The sequence below is a fragment of the Parasteatoda tepidariorum genome, chromosome 11 (assembly GCF_982258835.1).
Source record: "Parasteatoda tepidariorum strain Cologne lab strain chromosome 11, Ptep-v5.0, whole genome shotgun sequence".
Taxonomy (NCBI): Eukaryota; Metazoa; Arthropoda; class Arachnida; order Araneae; family Theridiidae; genus Parasteatoda; species Parasteatoda tepidariorum.
In genome coordinates this window covers 97,531,221-97,554,563 of record NC_141765.1, presented here as the reverse complement: position 1 = coordinate 97,554,563, position 23,343 = coordinate 97,531,221, and the positions used below count along the sequence as shown (strand labels likewise).

At 29.7% G+C, this 23,343-nt stretch overlaps 1 long non-coding RNA gene across 1 annotated transcript in view; it reads right to left on the bottom strand.

Moving 5' to 3' along the window:
* LOC147801954 (uncharacterized) overlaps positions 1–23,343 on the bottom strand; it is a 93,323-nt gene that overhangs the window by 43,772 nt on the left and 26,208 nt on the right. The window contains exons 3-4 of the long non-coding RNA XR_015430186.1: positions 19,841–19,892; positions 2,864–2,906 (exon numbers count right to left, since the gene is read on the bottom strand). This is a non-coding gene — a long non-coding RNA (uncharacterized LOC147801954). The remainder of the gene's footprint in view (positions 1–2,863; positions 2,907–19,840; positions 19,893–23,343) is intronic.

Below are 23,343 nucleotides of genomic sequence, written 5' to 3'. Positions count from 1 at the left end.
ATTTATCTGAAAATAATTACACGTAAAGAATAATTTTAAATACCTTTTTATTATATTATTTAACAGCAGTTTAAAAATGTTTGAATTGTAAGGAATCTGGATTTTTACATAATTTTGAAGTATTTAATTTCAAATGACAAAATGCAAAATTTAAAGGAAATCGGTTGGAAAGTTATAGAGAAATAAAGTTCAACTATACATTTTTAAATGGATTTCTCAAAAGTTTTTTCACCGATTTCATTCAAATATTTTTGCTATTTGAAATAATGCATAATTGTAAAATGATTTGCATACCGTACAACTCAAAATTATTATTTTTAAATAAATTTAAAATAAAAATAACCGATGAAATATATACGAATAGTTATTAATGCGAGAATTAAAATGAATAGTTAATAATATTATAGCGAATAGTTATTAATACGATGCATACATCAAAATTTTTAAATTTCATGTCTATCTCTATGAAAATTTTGTTTTGTGGCCTCCCCACCCCAATGAAAAATTCCTGTGCCAACCTAAGATTTAATGGATCATCTTTATTTTTTAGAATATTAAATGTGATATACTGTGGCCATTATTAGTCTTAGTGTCACTTGAAATTAAATCATAGTTGATTTGAAAGTCTCAAAAATTCATTTAAATTTGTACGGCCTTAGAAGTTTAAAACAAACTGCGAACCTATGATTAATCAGGATTAATCATGTTTTTGCTCTTAGTTAGTTCTCTTCCATTTATAGTGCAAATACATTTATTTAATTTACGTTATGAATCACATAATAAATAGAAAATAAAATATTTTCTGACAATTATTTACCTTCTTTATTCATAATTTTATTTAAAATTAAAATTCTATCTTTAAGTCTAAAATTAAGATTCCGTAATACCTTATCAAGTTATCGATATCAATTAAGAAATGTCATGTGTTAGAATCGATTTAAGATTATTGTTCAAACAAAAAATGTGAATAGGAAATATTAGGAACGAATCCCAGCGATGGCTGGTCGATATGAATTCCGCACCCGGCTCGCGCCGACCACAGTGCTGACGTAAAATATCCTCAGCGGTAGATGGATTATGGGTTAGAATTCTCTTGCTGTCACGCTAATCGTGTGGGGTTCTCGTGGTTTTCCTTTCCATGTAACGCTAATGCGGGTTAGTTCCATTAAAATGTCCTCCACGAAGGCAAATTTCTCTCAATACTCGATTCAGGAGATCCTTGTTTACTGGATTGGGTTCAATATTACAAGGCTACGGAGTTTAATATTAGTAGTCTTAAGCTCATAATTGAGTCTTCTGTTCAAAGACAGTTATAAAATAATATAAAATATTAAAAAAAATCTTATAGAATATGTATGATAAAATTACTGTACAGAAGTTTGCTTAAGGTTTTTTTTTAATAGCATTTTCTTTTATTTATGTCATTATTTGTTTGTATGCCTGTACTTTATTCAAGTTATTTTGCTATTAAACGAAGTCGGTAAAAAATTTTTTTTACACGAGTGTGATGTACTAACAGCCAATTTACACTGGATTTCGTACATTGATTGGTAAATGAAGTATTTTGTATCAAATGTCAATTTTGCATTCTTAATTTTATTTTAAGCAATTGGAATTGATTTACAATAAAAGTATGGTTGAAATTCTATTTAAACAATATTAGCAACAACCATGTAAGCATTAAAAAGTAATTCAACCGGAAAAAAATCTTTCAAAAATCATGTTTCAAATTTATTTTCGTAATTTTTGAAGTTTTAAAAAACAATTTCAATTACATAATCCTTGTCAATAAACCAGCAAATTTAAAATATAAATTACAATTTTAACAATATTCAAACTTTAAAAAAGGAAAATATAACAATCATACTTTGTTTTTTTTACTACTTTAGTAGTAGTACTTCTTTTTTACGCCGCACTTTAAATAGTTTAAACTACCTATGATATAAACACACACAAAAAACTGCTATTGTGATTGTATATTTATTTTTAAAAAAAATTGTATGAATTTTATTTTACAAAATGCATTTTTGGTTGCATATTTTAGCTAATAATAGCATAAAATTTAAAAATACAACTTTCGTGTTCAGTTTATTATTCTGAAAACGTCGTTTTTTTTTCAAAACAGCGTAAGTCTTATGTTTAAGAATTAATTTCTCAGTAACTATTCGAACGATATCTTTCAAATTTCGTATTTCACCATTTAAAATTGCAAATTGATGCAAAACTTGTATACGAATTCAATTTTCTTTACTACTACTAAATAAAATAATAAAAGATAAAAAGTATTTACTGAGAGTTTTATTTTGCTTGAAATTATTTCTGGATAAACGAAGCTCATGTGAAGCTTTGTGTGAAAAATTCGCTTAAAAAGTTCAAGCTATGATGAAATACGCACAAAGTAATGTTAATATTAAGGGGTCCATATTCAGGACCACTCTCCTGTTCTAACCACTAAAACCTTATTTCTCAGATTGCGCTACCTCCTATTCGAATCCGCCAAGAAAATGATATGTTTATTCAGAGAAAGTACGCTTTTGTGTCTGATTTCGTAACTTAAAATATCGTTTGCACAAATTAATAAACACATATAACCCCTTCGAAGCATTCAGATTGAGCCCTAGAACGTGAAGATCCAATCATTAGATCAAAAATTATTTATGTTAATCCATTAATATATATATTTGTGTACTGCAAATCAAAATTCTTGTTTATACAACAGAAGTTTTCCATTTGTGTTGCATTTTTGAAAGAAAAAAAAATCCAGCAAATGAAACAGGTAGCAACAGGTATTACAAAATTTACATTTTTGGACAAAACACGTGAAGATTTCAAAATTGAAAAGACAAGAGAATTATAATGTTACCTGTATTTTGATGTACTAGCTCAATTGACATTATAACTCTTTCCTATAAGAAAAACAGTTGCTTTAGCAGAACCATAGTTCAAAAAAAAAAAAAGAAAGAAAGAAAAAAACAGCAGTATAAATAGTACAATCAAAAAGGCAGGACATGTAATGACTCCTTCCAGGGTTGAGAAAAATTTAGACCAGACGTAACCCCCTACGTGTTTTTCAAATTCCGATACTTTGATTAAGACATTATATAAGATATTATAAAACACATACTCCATATTTATCAAATTACACTCTCACTGCGTAAAATTTTAATCGAAAAACCATATAGTTTTTCATTTGCTTTTATAACCCTTTTCTTGACAATTTTTTTCTTTCGGTTTTTCATACTTAAAATATCACATTTAAGTAATCGCTGTTTTTTCATTGTACCAACTTCATCGCAGAATTCATTACAATTTCAAATTTACTTTGGCAACTAATTTTTTTCAGAAATGGTTAAGTTTTAATTCAGAAATTTTGATGTGATGATGATGATGATGTGACGCTTCGAAATTGAGTGCTGACCATATTCTGACATGCTAAAAACACGAAAGGAATCTAAGAAAGAATCTTTAAAGAATATTAAAGAATCTTTTGACCATTTTCACATGGTAATAAAACTTATTACGACACTCAGGGACATACTTAAGGTCTTAAGCGACTCCGGGCGAAACGTTGAGGCATTTTATCATGGTTAATAAATATCAGATTTCGTTTAACAAGGAATAAATTAAACGTAAGAATTTTTTATTCCAATTATTTTTTTTTTACTTTTTAAAACTGTTTTCGTATTTAACGATCAAAAATCTGACAAAATGCATAAATAGTTTTTAATATTATTTAACTAAAATTCGTAACTGTAATAATAATAAAAAACGTTTATTATTTATTCTCTACAAACTAATTACTGAATAAATTAGCTTACTTAGCCAGTTATTTTTTTTTCCAAATAAAACTCAAAACATTAAACTGGATGCGTAGCCAGATTTTCCACCAAAAAACAAGCACCTTCTAAGTTCTTTTTAAGCACACAAAGAACATTTTTTATGACTTTCCAAAAAAAGAAAATCATAGTTAGGATCTGTGCAGGAATATTTTTTTCCATATCGTTTTAAGTTCTTAATTTATAAACATAAAATTAATAAAATTCAAAAACATTTTCAAAGACTTTACATAATCATAATAAAATAACTAGTTTCTGATAAATATTGCAGAGAAAATTGTGAAAATCATGCAGTTTTTGTAATTTAGAACGACAATCGACACAGCAAAGGAAAAAAAAAATCTTTATAAAAGATAGAAAATTAAGCACTTATCACAAATCCTGAATAAGAAAAGCACCTTTAAGGGCTTTTACAATACTCAAATCAAAAATAAGCACCTTTAAGCACTTTTTAAAAACGCTACACCCCCTGTTAAAGAATGACAAAGACAGAGAACCAACTTGTCGAATGAAAAGTTAATTAATTTAGATGAGAAAACATTTTTAAATACAAATTATTCTTTTAGAACACGTCTTTATTCTTTATTTACAAGCATTGATAGTCTAACTAAGCATTCCATAAATTTTATAATTAATTAATCATTTTAAATAAATGTATATAAAATGAAATATATTTATTGCTAATGAAGCGGCAAATTAGTTTTCACACTGCAATGAGTGCTTTAAAATATGAAATGAATAATGAAAATTTATAATTTAAAAGTTACATTCTTATCCACTTTTAAGCAAAACAGAAAAAATTTTGTTTTTTAATTTATTAACTTATTCCTTTGGGGTGCTCGGCACGATCTCCAGTTTAAGCCTGTAATAATGTTTATTCTTTTCTTAAAGTCCCAGGAAAGCACTGTAGTGTTTTAATAATTACATGTGTATGCAATAATTATATATTTAAACTTACATGTGATTATTCCGGAAATCTTTATATACACCGATTGATACACGACCGTAAACAAGTGCAAACTAGAGTGCCTTCACTTGTTTATTTGTTCACCTGTTTACTTGTTTATTTTGTTCACTGAAGGCACTCTAGTGCATTATCGCTTGTGTCAGTTGCGGTTGTGTTTCTGTGACTTTATGTGCTGTACTTATAGGATTTACAGTTTTGTAATACGCAGTTATTTGCTTATTTTGTGCAGTGTTTATATAATAAATCGAAAAACTTCAATCACGTGTAAAGAAAAAAAAGGCCGAGATAGCCTGTTGGTAGGGCACTGGGCCCACGTCCAAGAGTTCGTGGGTTCGATCCTGACCGGCCGAACATTCCTTGTGCTGTAAATGGCGACCGATGCACGTTAAATCTGTGGAGTCGCAAAGTCCTCCATATTCCCATAACAAAGCAATACCTCTGGGGGTTCTGATCCAGGAGTTTCCTTGTCTTCTGGATTGGGTTCAAAATGACAAGGCTACGGAGTTAAATGTTAGCAATGGTTAACCCAAAATCGGGTCTGCTGTTCAACGACGGATATAAAATAAAATAAAGTCACTCGTGGAAAAAAAAGGCGAAGTAAAAAAGCTAAAGTAAAGGCCCTCGTGAATGCTAAAATATTTCCAAACCTCGAAATATCTCGAAGATTGAAGGTTTCTGAAGTTAGCGAACGACGCATAGAAAAGAAAATTGAGTCAGGAGACCAATTGAGGCCGAAAAGAAAGAAAAGATGCGGCAGAATCTTAATACTGCGTCGAATAATGTAGCTAAAGACTGTATACTAATATTTTGAATAAATTGTTCTGATAGAATTTAAGCTTTTATATTCTCTTCAGTGGCTGGCTTAAAGCAATCTTTTTGGGAAAATTATTCGAATTATTAGATTGTATAATACGTGGCGACGATTCAAGTTGGTTTTAATGGTCTTTCGTTTTGTTTAAATATGCAATTTGTTCCCCTTAATAACTAAGTTTTTCGTTGTTAGTATTAATTGTAATAGAAATTTATTTCTAAAATTAAAATACGTGTCAAAATTGCGTTAGCACATGAATTAGTTTAATTTGCTTAAACTTTTTATTATTTTAAGTTGAACATGGCAAACGAAATTGAGCAGACTCTTTCTGAATCTCTATTTGCATGTATACTTTTTAAACTACCACTAACATGGAAGAATAATATCAAACTTTGGTTTGTTAAGGAATTTTGATTTATCAGGAATTACTAACGACTAAACGAAATATAGCAATATTATAGCAGCTATAGACACAGACTTAAACGGCAGTTTCAGATATTTTGTTTCATCTTCCAGCTGCTAACAAATATAATACTCTTATAGGAAGTCTTATTGCGGAATTTATAGACTCTGAAAATAAACAAATTCTCAAACTTCTTTCAGCATTATAATTATCGGACGAAAAACCGTCACAAATGCAAACGCTGAATGGTACGGTGCGAAAAAAAACGGATCATCCTGAATAATATTTGATGTAAAAATCGATTTTCACGATTGTGATTTGTAATTGCGACAATATCTTTCTCGTGTTGTTGCTACCCAGTCTCGATCACACGCAACGTGACGCTGCACACACTGATAAAAGCAACCGAGGAGTGATCAAACACACTACCATGATATTAAAACATCTCTCATAAGCAGCGCTCAAAATATGGTTATCTTAATACAGCGCTCCCGGCCTCTCATAAAAACAGCAATGAATCATACAGCGATATCCATTGATAGAATTCTATCCAAAATGACATTCTGGTGTAAGAGTAATGTAGCACTACGATTATTCAATACCAATTTACTAGTATATAACAGCGTTCATCAACCTTCTTCGGTCCGGTCTAAGTTTGACAATTTTACCAGGGCCCACTAAAGGAGGGAGTAGCTACAGTTCGTTCACCAGGAATTGGCACTTGGCTCCACCGATTCTGACGAAGAGTTTATTCCGGCGCAGGCATAAGAGGAGAAAAGTCTCCGCGCTTGGAATTGAGACAACCCTTAATGCATGCCAAACGTAAAGGGTGAATTCTTTTTCAGTCACTTACTTCGCTTCATCATCTATAATTCTACCTTTCGTTACTCTAATGAAATATATTACAGCAAAATGTCTCAAAAAGGACAAACTATAGACTCAAAAGAGAGAAATATCATGAAATTTATGAAATATTTAATGTTAATAAAATGCACGTAAAGATTGCTAAATAAATATTTTTGTCATCCGATTGCCAAATAGCAAGCTTGGTCAGGATTGTTCACTTCCTTCTCCCAAAGATAGAGAAATAGTATCGTCGGATACCACGTGATGAAGGCGGAAACAACTGCCAACTCCTGGTGAATGATCTATTATCCGGATATAATATCTAATATCTAATTAGAATATCTAATAAGTTTTAGTTCATAAAACAGTTAGCTCCTAGCATTACAATCTTATGAAACGTTCTTTTTCCTCTCGAAAAGATAAATTATAAAAACACAATTGTTTCATAATCAGCATTCATATAAAATAAATGAAACAGTCTTGCTCTAGCGCCTTCTTAAAAGATTGTAAAAATTTCCATTATTCGGAATTATTTTGCGTAAGCAAAGTAGTTCTATCAATTATAATATATTAATAATAAGAATATTTAGTACATAATATAATAAATTTTTTTAATCATGCGTTTTAATATTTACTTGCAATAGTTTTTATTCGCATTTTGCATTGATTAATTAATCTTTTTTAAAAATAAGTTGTGACATTTTGTTCGATACTAAACATTTAAAATGAATTGATTCATTTGGTGGTAAGCAAATATTTGCATCAATTCAATATTTGTATTTATACTTTGCATGTAATCTTCGCATTGGGCAACAAATTGATTTATTTAATAAATTAGAGTTAAATTATGCACGCATGGTTTTATTTTTAGTCCCAGAATTTTGTACTTATTTTTCATTTTAAAAATTAAACGTAAATTTTTATTATTGCATATTGAAAATTTAAACATTTTTGTTACATTAAATAAATAATCTCAGGAAACTAAAGCGGCAAAATATTACTCGATTAAAAACTTTGTTCGCTTCGAAAAATATTCAAACAAGAAATAACAGTATACATGTTTCAAACACTCAAAAACAGGCTCCCATTTTCAAAACTTGCCAGATGTGAATCGGAAGAAACAAAAGCGATTTGAATTATAAAACGAAGAGCTGCTTATGAAAAATGGAATGAATAGCAGGAAGATACAAAAGTTAAAAAAACCCACAGAAGCCAAAAGAAAAAGAAAGAAAAAAAAAAGATACCCTGACCATTTTTCCACCCCTGTTTCTCATAAGCGTATAGTCGCCTTTTTGCCACCTCATATTAATTTTATTCACCATAATTGTCATAACATTTCTGCATTCCATATTTCCGTTTTGCACACATTTAATATTTACAACCTTCTAACTTTACTTAACCTCCGAACTTACCATCTTCCGCTCGTTTGATGTTGACAGTGGATTTAATCGCTTCTATAGTGGGTTCATCTTGGCTAAACTAACTAGACTCAAACTTCTTCAAATCCTTACAGAGATCTTTCTTTAAGAACTTAACAGTTTTTTCCCCGTTCGTTATAAAATTAGGCCTTTTAACAAAAACCAAATTTAGATCTCTTACAGATTCTATTAGCTTTAATGATCACTGTGGTATTTACTATATTCATTGTCAGTGAGAGATTGGCTATATCGGATAAACTAGACGCGCTTTAAAATTTAGACTTAAAGAAACATAATTGCCTGCTATCAAAACATCATCCATTGCAGCAAACTGTTGGAATTATGGGCATAAATTCAATTTCGACGATGTCGAAATTATTTCCATCACTGCCACATAAGCTCATCTTGGAATCTTATTTTATTCAAATAAATGCTTATTCCCCTCTCAACGATATCAGATCCTCACCACTTCTCCATAACGAGTGGAAATGCATTTTTCCTTGATTTGTCTCTCACGGTCACTGTGGTTTCTCTTGTTCTGTGGATCTTTTATCTCTCTCGAGTACTGTGGTTTTTTTCTAGCTCTGTTTCTCACTTTTATTTTTTCCATTTTTCGTGGACAACTTTTTGTTTTATTTTAAACTTACGTTTCTTATCATTCATGTTCGGCTTGTCTTGAAAACGGGCGCCTGCTTTGAGCGCTTGAAACATGCCGACTGTCATTTCCCAGTAATATGTTTTTTGAAGCGAACGAAATTTTTAATCTTGTAAAATCTTTGTTATAATTCAAAAATGGAAAGTTCACATTACTTTTAACTATACAATAATGCATAAAAAAAGTTTGATAAATAATTAGCCGAAAATACGTCTTCACTCAATTTATTTTATAACAAATGAGCATCTTCAAATTATATTAGTAGGGGTGCACAATCTTTTTGAACGAAGGGCCACATGGACCGCAGATTAACCAACGAAGAGCTGCAAGCCAAAGTACTTAGACAAACATGTTTAGTAATTGTAAGTAGTGATTACTATATAAACATCATTGTTCAAGGCACTAAATTATTTTTATCAGTTAACCTTGTAATAATACGTTGGTATAAAATTAAATATTTTTAAACGTTTAAAATAAAAATAAAAACTTTGAAATTGATTACTTAGAAAATAAAATACATTCAGAATAAACTTATCAGGAAAAAAATTCAGATTAAATTAAAATTAAAAACAATGGGAATATTCATGTTTGTTTTAATCACATTATATAATACTTAAGTCCATTTAATCATAAATTTTAACATAAAAAATTTGTTATTATAAAAAAAAAATAAATAAAAAAAAATAAATAAAAAATATATAAAAATAAATAAAAAATAAAAAAAAAATTAATATTCTAGTTATCAACATTAATGAAAATTAAATACTTTGATTTAAAGAAAGTTCTTAGCGTTAAAAATGATTAAAATTGAAACCCTTGCAGCTTAAAATAAGATTCAACATTTATTAAGGAATATACTTAAACTTTGAAAGATTTATTTTTGGCTGAGAAAGGGGCAAAGGGCTGAGAAAGGAAAGAAAGAAAACATTAATTTTGAAGGAACTATTTCCTTAATAAATAAAAAAACTATAAGATACTTGCTTACAATTCCTTATGACCCATACTTTTTAAGCATAACACTATTAACAATTAATTCACGTGTGTTAGCAATAAATTAAAATTTGCATTACTTTATGATACTTAAATTTATTATTTTTTTTTTTACAGTTAAAATTTAATGATATACAAATCATTTCTCAGCATATAATTATAAATGATGTAAAATGGTTAAAAAATTTTCTTAATGGCATATTCCACAATTTGAAACATTTTAAAATATTGTGATGGTTTGATCTACTTGATCATGTGATAGCTTTTTCGGGTAATTAAATGAAAATTTAATGATTTTGTTTAAAGACTGCTCCTTAACCTTGAACATGACAAATTCATTTATACAGAAGCTGTTGTGGTCAGTATTAATTTTAGGGCATATAACTTAATTAGTTTGGGAATTTGTCCCATATGGAGCTCTTCCTTTCCAGATTTTTAAATTGCGAGAATACGAATCGAGATATGTGATCAAATTGCGAGAAGACTCACAATATATAATTTTTAAAACGTGTAAACATGAATAGCGATATGTGGTTTTTAAATCACGTGAATATAAATCGTGGTGTGTGATTTTTGAATTGCGAGAAGAGTAATAACGCATGATTTTTTAAACGCTAAAATATGAATCGCGATTTGTGATTTTAAATCTCAAGAATACGAATCGCGATAGATGATTTTTAATGTTAGTATGAAATCTCGTTAATGTTCTTATGAAATGCAATTTTCAGACCGCGAGAAGACGAATTACGATGTGTGACTTTTAAATTGCGACTGTCAAAAAATAAACGTGCGAAAAAATACTTATATTTGGGTTGATATCGACACAGAGCAAGTGAGTGATTAATTTAATGCGCGATTCAAAACTCGCATGCCGTGAAAATATAGTGATAAAGATATGAGGATGTTTTGAACTGTGGGGAAAGGCGTAGGTTCCCATCGTAAATAAAAAGGGATTTTAATAGTTATAACTACCGAAAAAAACTATTAAAATCCCTTTATATTTACGATGAAATCGGCATAACTAGCGTCAAAAAGTAATGTATTTAAATGCCCGGGATTCACGTAAAAAATATTAGGACGTTCGAAACCTTGTTGAAATGTGTAGCAATAATAATTGCCAAAATAACGATTCATAAATAATTTGATTTGCGATAAAATCGTCACAAATAAACCACTTCAAAAAATGGTTAGCTCAATGAGTGAATCGTTACTCGCAATTCACAATAATGTCGTGCTAAAAATATCGCGATTTTGAAAACTAGCAATAACTGCCGAAAAAATGATCAAAAGTCATTTAGATTTACGATGCTGTTTACTCAATTAAAGCGTCTCATAACTTTCAAGACTTTCGAACATATTTCGATTTCATAAAAAAAAAATATCGCGATTTCAGAAACTACGTGAAAATGGGTAGCAATAATTATCGAAAAGTCATTGAATTTTCGACGAAATCACCACACACGAAGAGGGTCAATAATAATGTCGAATTAAAGTATTGGGATTTACAAAACTATGCGCAAATCCGTAGCATTAACCATTGAGAAACTACATTGGTTGAGATTTTGTGCATCAAAAATTTGATTGCGCAATATTATTTTATTTTAAATCCGTCGTAGAACATCCGACCCAGTTTTTTGGGTTTACGACTACTAATCTTCAACTCCTAATTTCGAACCAATCCAGAAGACAAGGAAACTCCTGGATCAGTACCTCCAGAGGTATGATTTGTTATGGGAACATGAAGGATTTTGTGACTCGACAGATTTAATGTGCACCAGTAACCATTGTAGGCTGGGATCGAACCCAAGAACTCTTTGAAATGGGCCCAGTGCCCTACCAACCAGGCTATCCCAGCCTGATTGCGCAAGTTAAAATTTCCGAACTTTTTTTTATTTATTTTTTAAAATTGCTAATTTTTAAAATTATGTTTAGGTTGCTACCGCAGGCTATACATACGGCTGTACAGGTCGTATGCTGTGCCCCTCTACTTAAAACAATTAAAAAAAATTTTTTTTAAATGATTTGGTCAGACATTTGCTCAATATATCCTTCAATGATGTTTATTTTTAAAGATCAAGTGCCATTGCCTGGATTACATTTGTCCGGTATACCATTACAATGCTCGTAAAGTAACTACATAGCCCCGTTTGGGCAATACTTTCAAAATTAAAAAAACTGAAATATTTATAATTTCAACGTTCAATAAATATAAATTTATGAAGAGTTTTTAAGCAGCAATAAAAAAATACATTGCCAAAAAAGTATTATGCTTCCCCAATTGTGACAATTTTCTTTTGAAATAAATTGAAAAGTATGCATTAAAGTTTGCTTGTGTGATTATTTAACAAATGAAGATTTCTTTTAACTGAATGAGACATTTCTTCTTATCCTACCACAAACACCACATTCAATTCTCCTATTTTAGGCAAAGCAAAGAAATTCTATAAAATTTGGTGTTATTTTCATTGAACTATGCTTACATTACATTCATTAAGACACAAAAAAATTTCATGCATGAATTTTTTTTTAAGAAATAGAATGGGGCGTATAGGCACCCATTCACCAAAACAATGAACAAACCATTTAGCTGAATGCTTGTTTTTTATTAATTTTTTTTATTTTATTTACTGACTTGCAACTTTAATCCATCATAAAAACATAATGATAAATCTCAAATGGAATAATTATGCATTTTCAAAAAATTTCATTTGTCATTTAACGTTTTAAGTTAAAAGAAAACTTCAATAGCATAAAAAATTTTCTCAGCAGAAAGTGTTCACTCCAATTGAATTACTGTTAGTTTTTGGGTGTCTTAAGAGCCTTTGACAATTGCAGAAAAATAAAATTAGTGAAAAAAATACCCCACAATGTTAATAAAAAAATATTTATTGAAATGGCGCGTATGCTCAACTTTGGTCCGAAAATGGGTTAAAATGAAGTGAATCTAAAATTAGACCACACGAAATTTTAGATAAGAGTAAAAACAAAATTAAGATGATTAAAAGTGATAAAAAAATTTAAAAGCGAATTAAGGCAAATAAGAAGGACTGCGTTAGACTTTAGAATGAACTGGCCCTTAGTACTTAAAACTTTTTTACCAATAAAATAGGTCCCTATCAAACATAATATTAAACTTTCACTTTAAGATATACACGAAAAGTAAATAATTTATGATAAATATAAAAATACCGTTGTTTTTGAATCAGTAATAATTTCATAAGATATTGAAACTAAAATATCTAGATTAGTTGTAATATTAATGAAGGGATTCATATTAATCAAGGGATTCATATTAATCAGATTCATATTAATCAAATGCTTCATATTCATCAGATTCATAAAGATAATTTTATTTTTGTCGGGGCAAATATGAATTCCAAAATGCCGTTTAAAAGCAAAAGTAGAATAATTTATATCTTTTTTTTCAGCACTAGTCACTTTATATTTTAGTTAACTAATCACTTATGCTTTCTTTGGCGCTTTCTGAGAACAGCTTTATTTAAATAAAGGATTTAAAACTTCTAACACTGGATTAAATGAATTAAAACTCCGACCCAAATCGGCTCAGATACGACCTATAATAACGAGAAATATATGAACAAAGTGCTTTATTATTATTATTTTTTTTATAATTATAATATACTTCCGATATTATTATGTTATAAAAGGATACGAATTCCACTTTTGTATGCATCAAAATTACTAAGTATTTAAATTATTAAATCAGAATACATATTAATTATTTTTTCGTTACATAAATTTACTTTAAAATAATTAGTATAACAATGAATTAGTATAGTTATGTGGTGACTAGTGCACGCTAAATCTGTTGGGTGACAAAGTCCTCCATGTTCCGTTAACAAATTATGCCTTTGAGGATTGGAGATTGATCGTTCTCTAGTTCAGGTCAAAATTACGTCCTGTAGATGATTGATTGAATGGATGGATGTATGAATGGGTTCGCTCTATAAGTGGGTGTGACGTATGTGTGTGGCAGTTGTCGAATTCTTGGCCATAGATGCCGAAACTGGAGAACAAGATCACACCCCCAGTGCCTTAATGGCTACGACAATAACAAAAATAATAGTTATCTATAAAAATGAAATTGAAATGCCTGCTCTATTGTAAATAATGGCTACATGATAAATAATGCTATATGATAAATAATGGCTGCCATATGCTATATCTAATGCCACTTACCAATGTCAGCAAGCCTGCTTAGTGTAACTAAGCTAATGTAAGGAAGAAGTGCTTCAGTGACGCCATCTCTGGCCAAAACTGTGAATTCAATGACACACACGTCACAGCCTATTACAGGGCGGACACATTCATATATCCACTTATTCATCCACAGATCGTAATTTCAAGATGAACCCGAGAACAATCAATCTCTAATTCAGTATCCCAGAGGTATGATTTGTTTTGTGAACATAGAAGACTTAGTGACCCGACAGAATTAACGTGCACCACTCACCATTTACTACACGGGGAGTTTTCGGTCGGCGGTGATAGAACTCACGACCTCTTGCTCTTGGACATGAACCCAACGCATTGTTTACCAGGCTATACAGGCCCTACTTAAAATTCCAAATCTTACATATTTCTATTTCCTATTTGGGACCAAACCTTTTTGTGAAAAAAATTTCAAAAAAGTTCTTATAGATACTATAGATATTTCTTATGTATAAACCAGTTTACTTATAATGCAAAATGATATAAAATTGCAATTTTTGAATAAAATGTAATGAATGAATTGTAAGGTATACAATATTTGCATCGTTATAAAAAATGCAATTTAAAATGACGAAATACAAAATTTAGGAAAATCATTCGAATTCCTGAGAATTTTTTTAAAAATGCATAAGTCGTATTGTTTGAAAAAGTCTTATGTTTAAAAATTAAGGGAATCTGTCGAACGCTTACATTACATTCATTAGGATATCTTAATTATATTTTATTTAAGAAATAAAATGGTGCGTATAGACACTATACACCAAACCAATGAACGAACCATTTGTTGAATGCTTGTTTTCTTATGAATTTTTTTATTTTTTAATATTTTTTTCATTTACTGATTTGCAACTTTAATCCATCATAAAATCATAATAATTTATCTCAAAAGTAATAATTAGACTTTTTCAAAAAATTTCATTTGTCAATAACCATTTTATGTTTAAAAAAACTTTAATAGTTTAAAAATTTCCCAACAGAAAGAGTTCACTCCAATTGAATTACAATTAATTTTTGGGGTTCTTAAGAATCCTTGATAATAGCAGAAAAATAAAATTAGTGAGAAATATACGTCATAGTGATAATAAAAAATATTTATTAAAACGGTGCGTTTGCACAACTTTGGCAGAAAATGGGTAAAAATTAATTGAATATAAGTGTAGACCACACGAAACTTTAGGGAAAAGTAAAAACAAAATTAAGAGGATTAAAAGTGATAAAAAAATTTAAAAGCGAATTAAGGCAAATAAGAAGGATTGCGCTAGAATTTGCAATGAACGGGTCCTTAGTACTTAAAACTTTAGAGGTATTTTTTAAAACAAATTTGGATTTTTGACGTCCAAAATATGGGGGTAGTAGTACACTGCTCCTAATAATTTCACAGGGGAACAATAAAAACTTAAGACTCATTAATACAGATTCACTTCTTAGCATAATTCGATAAATCACGATAATTTTTTTAAGCATATTGCACATTTTTGCACATAAATATAAAACGAATTTATCCGTAAATAATTGCATGTAAAGAATAATTTTAAGTATTTTTTATCATATTATTTAATAGCAGTTTAAAAACGTTCGAATTGCAAGGTATACTGATTTTCACATAATTTTGAAGTATTTAATTTTAAATGTTAGAATACAAAATTTAAGAAATTTCAACGAAGCATTTTTAAAGATTGGATTTTGCAGAAACTATTCAACCGATTTTATTCCATTTTTTTTTCATTTGAAATTACTTTAAAATAAAGTAAATTTTTAAAATGATTTGCATACTTTAAAACTCAAAATTTATTAATTATTTTAAAATAAATTTAGAAAAAAAATAATTTTTATAAAAACATTTATAAAAGCTTAAAAAAGAATTCTCTTATTAATTTTAAGACAGAGTCACACAAAGAGACATAAGTATTTAAGAATCCAATTGAAAGATTATTTTCTGAAGTTAATAGGTAATATTTTTTTAGAAATATGCGCATTAAGATAACTCCCGAAATTCATCATAGTCTAAATGTTTTTGAACAAATCATTATTTCTAAATTTTTCTGCTTTAATGACTTTTGATTAAATTTCAGAAATTTCAGTTAAATAGTGGGAGCAATATAAAATAATTTTTTTTATATATAAATACATAGCTTTCTTATTACTGTAAAGCCATTAATGTAAAATGCAGAAACATCCAGAGTTAGCTGTTACATCCCCGAAATTCCTCTTAATCTAAAGGTTTTGGAACAATACAAGAGTTTTAAAAGTAGAAGTAGAAAAATTTATGTCTTTCTTTTCAGCGCTAATCAATTTATATTTTAGTTAACTAATCAATTATGCTTTCTTAGGCTCTTTCTGAGAACAGCTCCATCTAAATAAAGTTTTTTAAACTTCTAACACGGGATCAAATGAATAAAAATTGTGTAAGAAATCAGCTCAGATATGACTCATAATAACGTGAAAAATATGAACAAAGTGGTTTATTATTATTATTTTTTGGTTTATTATCATAATACTTCCGATATTATTCGATAAAAAAAGATACGAATTCTACTTTTTGTATGCATAAACATTACTAAATATTAAAAATTTATTTATTAATTCAGAATATATATTCAATTTTTATTTTATTTTCAAGTCATTAGTATAACAACGAATTTGTATAGTTATATGATGACCAGTGCACGTTAAATATGTCGTATCACAAAGTCCTTCCAGTTCCTATAACAAATTATGCCTCAAAGGTACTGGATTGGATATTGATCGTTCTGTGGTTCAGATCAAAATTACTGTATGTGAATGAATGAATGAATGAATGTATGAATAGGTCAGCTCTATAAACGGGTGTGACGTATGGGTGTGGCAGAAGTTGAATTCGTGACCACAGATGACTCTTTCTCTCAATACTCGATCTAGGGGCTCCCTTGTCTTCTGGATTGGGTTCAAAATTACAAGACTAAGGAGTTGAACATTAGTAGTCGTAAGCTCATAAAATTTGGTCGGCTGTTCAACGACAGTTATAAATTAAAATGTAGTCATGTAGGAACGAAACGAAATTGAAATCGCTGCTTATATGATAAATATATTTCTATTTATGAGGTCAAGCGGGTTTCCTTTATTAGTTTAAAGTATGTCGATCTTTTGAAGTTAGTTTTATTATTAGTCTTAGTGTCGCTTGAATTTAATTCATAGTTGATTTTCAAATCCCATTAAATTAGTATTGTTTTAGATTAATTGCAAACCTATGCGTTATTAAAATAAATCATGTTTTGCTCTTAGTTGGTGTTTTCAATTTAAGGTGCAAATATAGTTATTTAAATCATGTTATATATCATATAATAAATAGTAAATAAACTATTTTCTGTTAAATATTTCTTTTCTGCATTTCCAATATTAATTTAGAATTATCATTCAATAATTAAGTCTAAAATTAAGATTCCGTTATTCCTTATCAAATGGCCGGTATCAATTAAGAAAATATCAGACATGCTCGCGTTAGAATCGATTTAAGTTTAATGTTGCTAAAATACAAAATTAATTTCTTTTTATGTAAAAAAACTGTGAATATTAAATGTTGCAAAATCTTGGATAGCCGTGGTGGTTGAGGGGATAGAGCGCTCACCCTCATATGAAGTGGCTGGTTGAATTCTGCACCCGGCTTGCACCGACAGCAGTGCTAACGTAAAAATATCCTTAGTGGTAGACGGATAATGGGTTCAAGGGATCTTGAAAGGCTTTCGTTTTTTTCCGCTCCATGTTCCGCAAATGCGGGTTAGTTTCATCGAGAAGTCTTCCACGAAGGCGAATTTCTCCCTATACATGATCCAGGAGTTTCCTTGTCTTCTGGATGGGGTTCAATATTACAAGGTTACGGAGTTGAATATTAGTAGTCGTAAACCCGAAATTGGGTCAATTTTTCAATGACGGTTATAAAAAAATTAAAAAATTTTGTAGAATATGCATAAAAAAATAACCATAAAGAAGTATTGCTTCTGGGTTTTTTTAAAAGCATTTTTTAAAATTTGTATTAAATAATTTGTTTTGATACTTTTACTTCATTCAAGTTATTTTGGTATTGAACTAAATTGGTAAAATATTTTTGAAACGAGTGTGATATACTAATAGCCAATTTTACGGTGCATTTCGTATATTGATCGGTAAATGAAATATTTTCTATCAAATGTCAATTTATTTTAAGTTATTGGAATTGATTTACAATAAACATATAGTTGATAAATTCCGCTTAAACAATATTAGTAACAATCATGTGAGCATTAAAAATTATTCAACCGGAAAAAATCTTTCAAAAACCATGTTTCAAATTTGTTTCCATAATTTTAGAAATTTTACAAAATCAAATTCAATGATATATTCTTTGTGGATAAACCAGCGAATTTCAAAACAAAATTTGCAGTTTTAACAATATTTAAATTTTGAAAAAGGAAAATTTAAAAATCATACTTTATTTTAATTCTACAAGACGTAGTATTTTTTTTTAAGTCACTCTTTAAATTCTTTAAACTATCTATGATATAAACACAGATAAAAAATTGCTATTCTATCTTTATATTTATTAAAAAAAAAATTTCGCGTGAATTTTATTTCGCAAAATGCAATTTGCTAACATATTTTAGCTAATAATAGCATCGAATTTATAAATACAACTTTCTTTTTCAGTTTACTGCCCGATTAGATTCAATATTATACGTAAGAAAAGTTTATTATAAATCAATAAGTATTCATTTCTTGGCAGTGTTTTACTGGGAAAGGTTTCAAAAAATAAAAAAAAAATATCTCTGCAAAAATATATAAATAAAGGGTTAATAATTATTTGCATCTCCAGTAAAAAACTTAAAATTCTGTTGTTGTTTCTAATGCCACCTGACAATACCAGCAAGCCTGCTTGGTGAAACTAAGCGAATTTAAGGCAAAAGTGCGTTTCTTGTGCTTCAGTGGCGCCATCTATGGCCAAAAATACTAATTCAGTCACGCGTACGTCGCATTTCTTTTACACGGCGGACACATTCATATATTCAATTATTCATTCACAGATCGTGATTTTAACCTGAAACTGAGAACGATCAATCTTTAATTCAGTACCCCAGAGATATGATTTGTTTTGTGAACATAGATGACTGTGTGACCCGGCAGGTTTAACGTGCACCATTCACCATTTATTACACGTGGAGTCTTCGGTCGGCGATGATCGAACTTATGATCACTTGGACATGGATCCATCACCATAACAAGCAGGCTATCCTGGCAGTACTTAATATTCTATACCTTAAATACTTCCATTTCCCATTTGGAATCAATCCTTTATGTGAAGAAAATTTAAAAAAAATTTCTTATGCATGTATAGATATTTCTTATGTATGAACCAGTTTACTTATAGTGCAAAACAACGTAACAAAATTGTAATTTTTGAATAAAAAATATTAATTCTCAAACCAAGTGTCCTTCTGTGTTTGCATTATATCAAAAAGGTAACACAGTTTTGTCAAAAACAGGAATAGAATAAAAGACCTCTGTAAACAGCATCACTTTACCGTAAGACAAGTTTCGGTTTGGCATAATCCGTTTATCAATTGAAAATTAGATAGCGATATTAAAAAAGCAACAGATATTAGAAAATTTAAATTTTTGGACAAAACACTTAAAGATTTCAAAATTGATAAGAATGAGAATTTTAATCTTACCTGTATTTAGTTGTACTACGTTATACAGCTCATATCACATCATAGCTCTTTCCTATAAGAAAAATTGTTGCTGTAGTAAAACCATAGTTAAAAAATAACAGCAGTCTAAATAGTACTATTAAAAATTCAGGGTATGCTACTATACTCCCTATGGGGGTTGGAAAAGATTGGGTTCCGTCTCCAGACATAACTCCCTCATGTTTTTCAAATTCCAATACCAAGATATTATAACGAGCATACTATGAATTTAAATTATAACTTTACAAGCTCAATGAGTGACAATTTAATGGAAAAACCACATCGTTTTTCTGCTGCTTTTATAACCTTTTTATAGATAATATTCTCCCATTCGGGTTTTCATATTCAAAATATCATATTTAGGTAATCGCTTTTTTTATCAGTGTACCAAATTCATCGTGAAATCCATTACTGTTTGAAATTTATTTTGTCAGCGAGTTTTTTTCAGCCAGGATTAAGTTTTAATTCCGACATTTTGATGTGATGTTAGTACCAGTTGCCTCTTCTCACATCACGTTACGTAAATCTATATAGTTTAAATAATTTTCAGACCATGTTTGCATGGTATTTAAAACTCAAATATTTTCAATATATTACGACATTCTGAAACGTACTAAAACATTTTAGCGGCTCTGAGAGAAACATTGAGGCATTTTATCATGGTTAATAAAAATCAGAATTTGTTTAACAAAGTATAAATTAAACAAAAGTCTTTTTTTTAATTCCAATTATATTTTTTAATTTTTTTTAAAGGTTTTCACATTTAGCGATCAGAGAACGCTGACAAAATGTAAAAGTAACTTTCAATATTATTTAACAATGGTACTGCAACTAAAACTCTTAATAGTATTACCAATAAAAAAATTTATTATTTATTCATTGCAAACTAATTATGGAATATATAAGTTTAATCAGTTATTTTTTTTTTAATCAAACTCAAAGCAATAATGAATGGCAAAGACAGAGAACCAACTTGTCGAATGAAAAGTAAATTAATTTAGAAGAGAAAACATTTTTAAATAAAAACTCTTCTTGGTAGAACAAGTCTTTATTCCTTATTTACAAGTAGACAACAAGTTACAAGTATTTACAAGTACACATTTAATAAATTTTAAAATTACTTTTATTTAAATAAATATAGATAAAATTAAATGGGCATAAAATAATGAAATATATTTATTGCTGAAGAAATATATTTCTTGCCGAATAAATATATTTCTTGCCGAAGAAATATATTTCTTGCCGAAGAAATATATTTAGTGCTAATTAAACATCAAATTATTTTATACACTGCATTGAGTACTTTATGAAAATTATATATGATATGAATAATGAAAATTTATAATTTAAAAGTTACATTAGCTACTTTTAAGCTCAGAAGAAAATATTGTTTCTTAATTTATTTACTTATTCCTTTGATGTACTCGCCACTCTCACCAGTTTTAACCAGTTTCTCACTAATATTTTCATTCCCGCAAGCTTGACGAGAAAAAGTTTCATTTTATTTTATAACCATCGTTGAGCAGCTGACCTAATTTTGGGTTTACGACAACTAATGTTCAACTCTGTAGCCCTGCAATTTCGAACCTACTCCAGAATACAAGGGAGCTCCTGGATCAAGCAGTGGGAGAAATTTGTACTTTTGGACGGAACTAATCCACATTTACGTTTCACGGAGAGGAAGACCACGAGAACCTTCTACTGCCAGCCTGGCAGCAGGGGGACTCTAACTCATGATCCATCAGCCCTGTGGCCGGTGCAAGCCGGATACGGAATTCGTATTGCCCAGCCGTGGCTGGGATTCGAACCCGGTTCACCTTACGTTTTATCCCCAGAGCCATTGCGGCTCATTAATAAAGATTTTGAAGAAAAGGTAACCCCTGATAAACATCCTCAGTCTCAGGGAAGTTAATAACTGGCACTTACCTTCGTCGCATAACGAACGCAAAATGTTTAAGTTTGTTAAAAATGTTTATTCCTCTGATAAAGTTACACTAATATTTTGAATAAATTGTTCTGAGAAAGTTTAACCTTTTATATTCTCTCCAGTGGTGACCGCGTTCATCGCATCACGCTAAAAGCAACCTTCTTGGAAAAATAATTAGATTATACTACGTGAGTTATTGCAATTAACTCACGTAGCGATTGTATACTACGTGGCGACGGTTCAAGTTTGTTTTTAAGGTCATTCGTTTGGTTTAATTATGCAATTTGTTCCCCTTAGAAATTCTTTTTTCATTGTTAGTATTAATTTTAATATAAATTTAATTCTAAAATGAAAATACATGTGAAAATTGCGTTAGTGCGTTAATTCGTTTAATTTGTTTAAACTTGATATTAAAGTTGAACATGGCAAACGGAATTGAACAGAATCTTACTGAATCTCTATTTGCAAGTATACTTTTTAAACTACCACTAAACATGGCAGAATAATATCACACTTTGGTTCCAGACTCTGAAAATAAACAAATTCGCAAACTTCTTTCTGCATTGCAGTTAGGGGACGACAAAAACCGTCACAAATGCAAACGCTTGCAGGCACAGAAGGCCAATAAATAAAAAATAAAAAACGGACAACCCTGAATAATTTTTGATAATAATGTAATAATTGATTTTAATAGTTATTATAGTAATAAATATAGTATAGTTTTAATAGTAATTGATCTTCACATTCTAGAACTCAATCTTGATGATTCGAGGGGGTGACCTCAAACATGCTAATTAATAAGTGCAGACGATATTTTAAGTTACGAAATCGGACACAAATACGTACTGAATAAACATACTTTTTTCCCGACGGAATTGAATTTCTGATCCCCGAAATATAGGAGGCCCATAGCTTGGACAGGAGAACACTCCAAGGTATGGACCAATTAATGTTAATTTTACTTGTTGCGGATTTCACTATACATACGGAAACGAATTTCATAATTGTATTCAAAGAAAATTTCAGTTAACTTAAAAAGTTTTCGAGATATAGCAAAATACGCTAAAAGTAAAAGGGCCATTAAGGGGTTCAAACTTTGGAGCCCTTCCCTGACCAAATTATTGGGACCATACGACAAAAATTGCGTCTATATTTTGGGGGTCAGAAATCTGAATCCGTCGTTAACAAGGTATGTTTATTCATTGAAAGTACGTTTTTTGTATCTAATTTCGTAACTATTCGTCTGCACTTACTAAATACCATTTTTGATGTCACCTCATCGAACCATGAAGATTGAGTGCTAGAACGTGAAAATCCGATCAGTAGATCAAAAGTTATTCAGGGTGGTCCTTTTTTGTGCACTGTACATCTTTAAATGAACATTTTTTGAAAACCTTACGGCTACAACGTTTGCCAGCAGAAATACAATACCAACAAATCTTTCCGTTAGCTTAGCGCAACTCGAAAATTTAGCTCAACCAGCTGATAAAATAGCCAAATTTAGAACGGATCCCCTACTAAATGTTTGTGTAATAAATAAATCCACGAAAAGATTTTT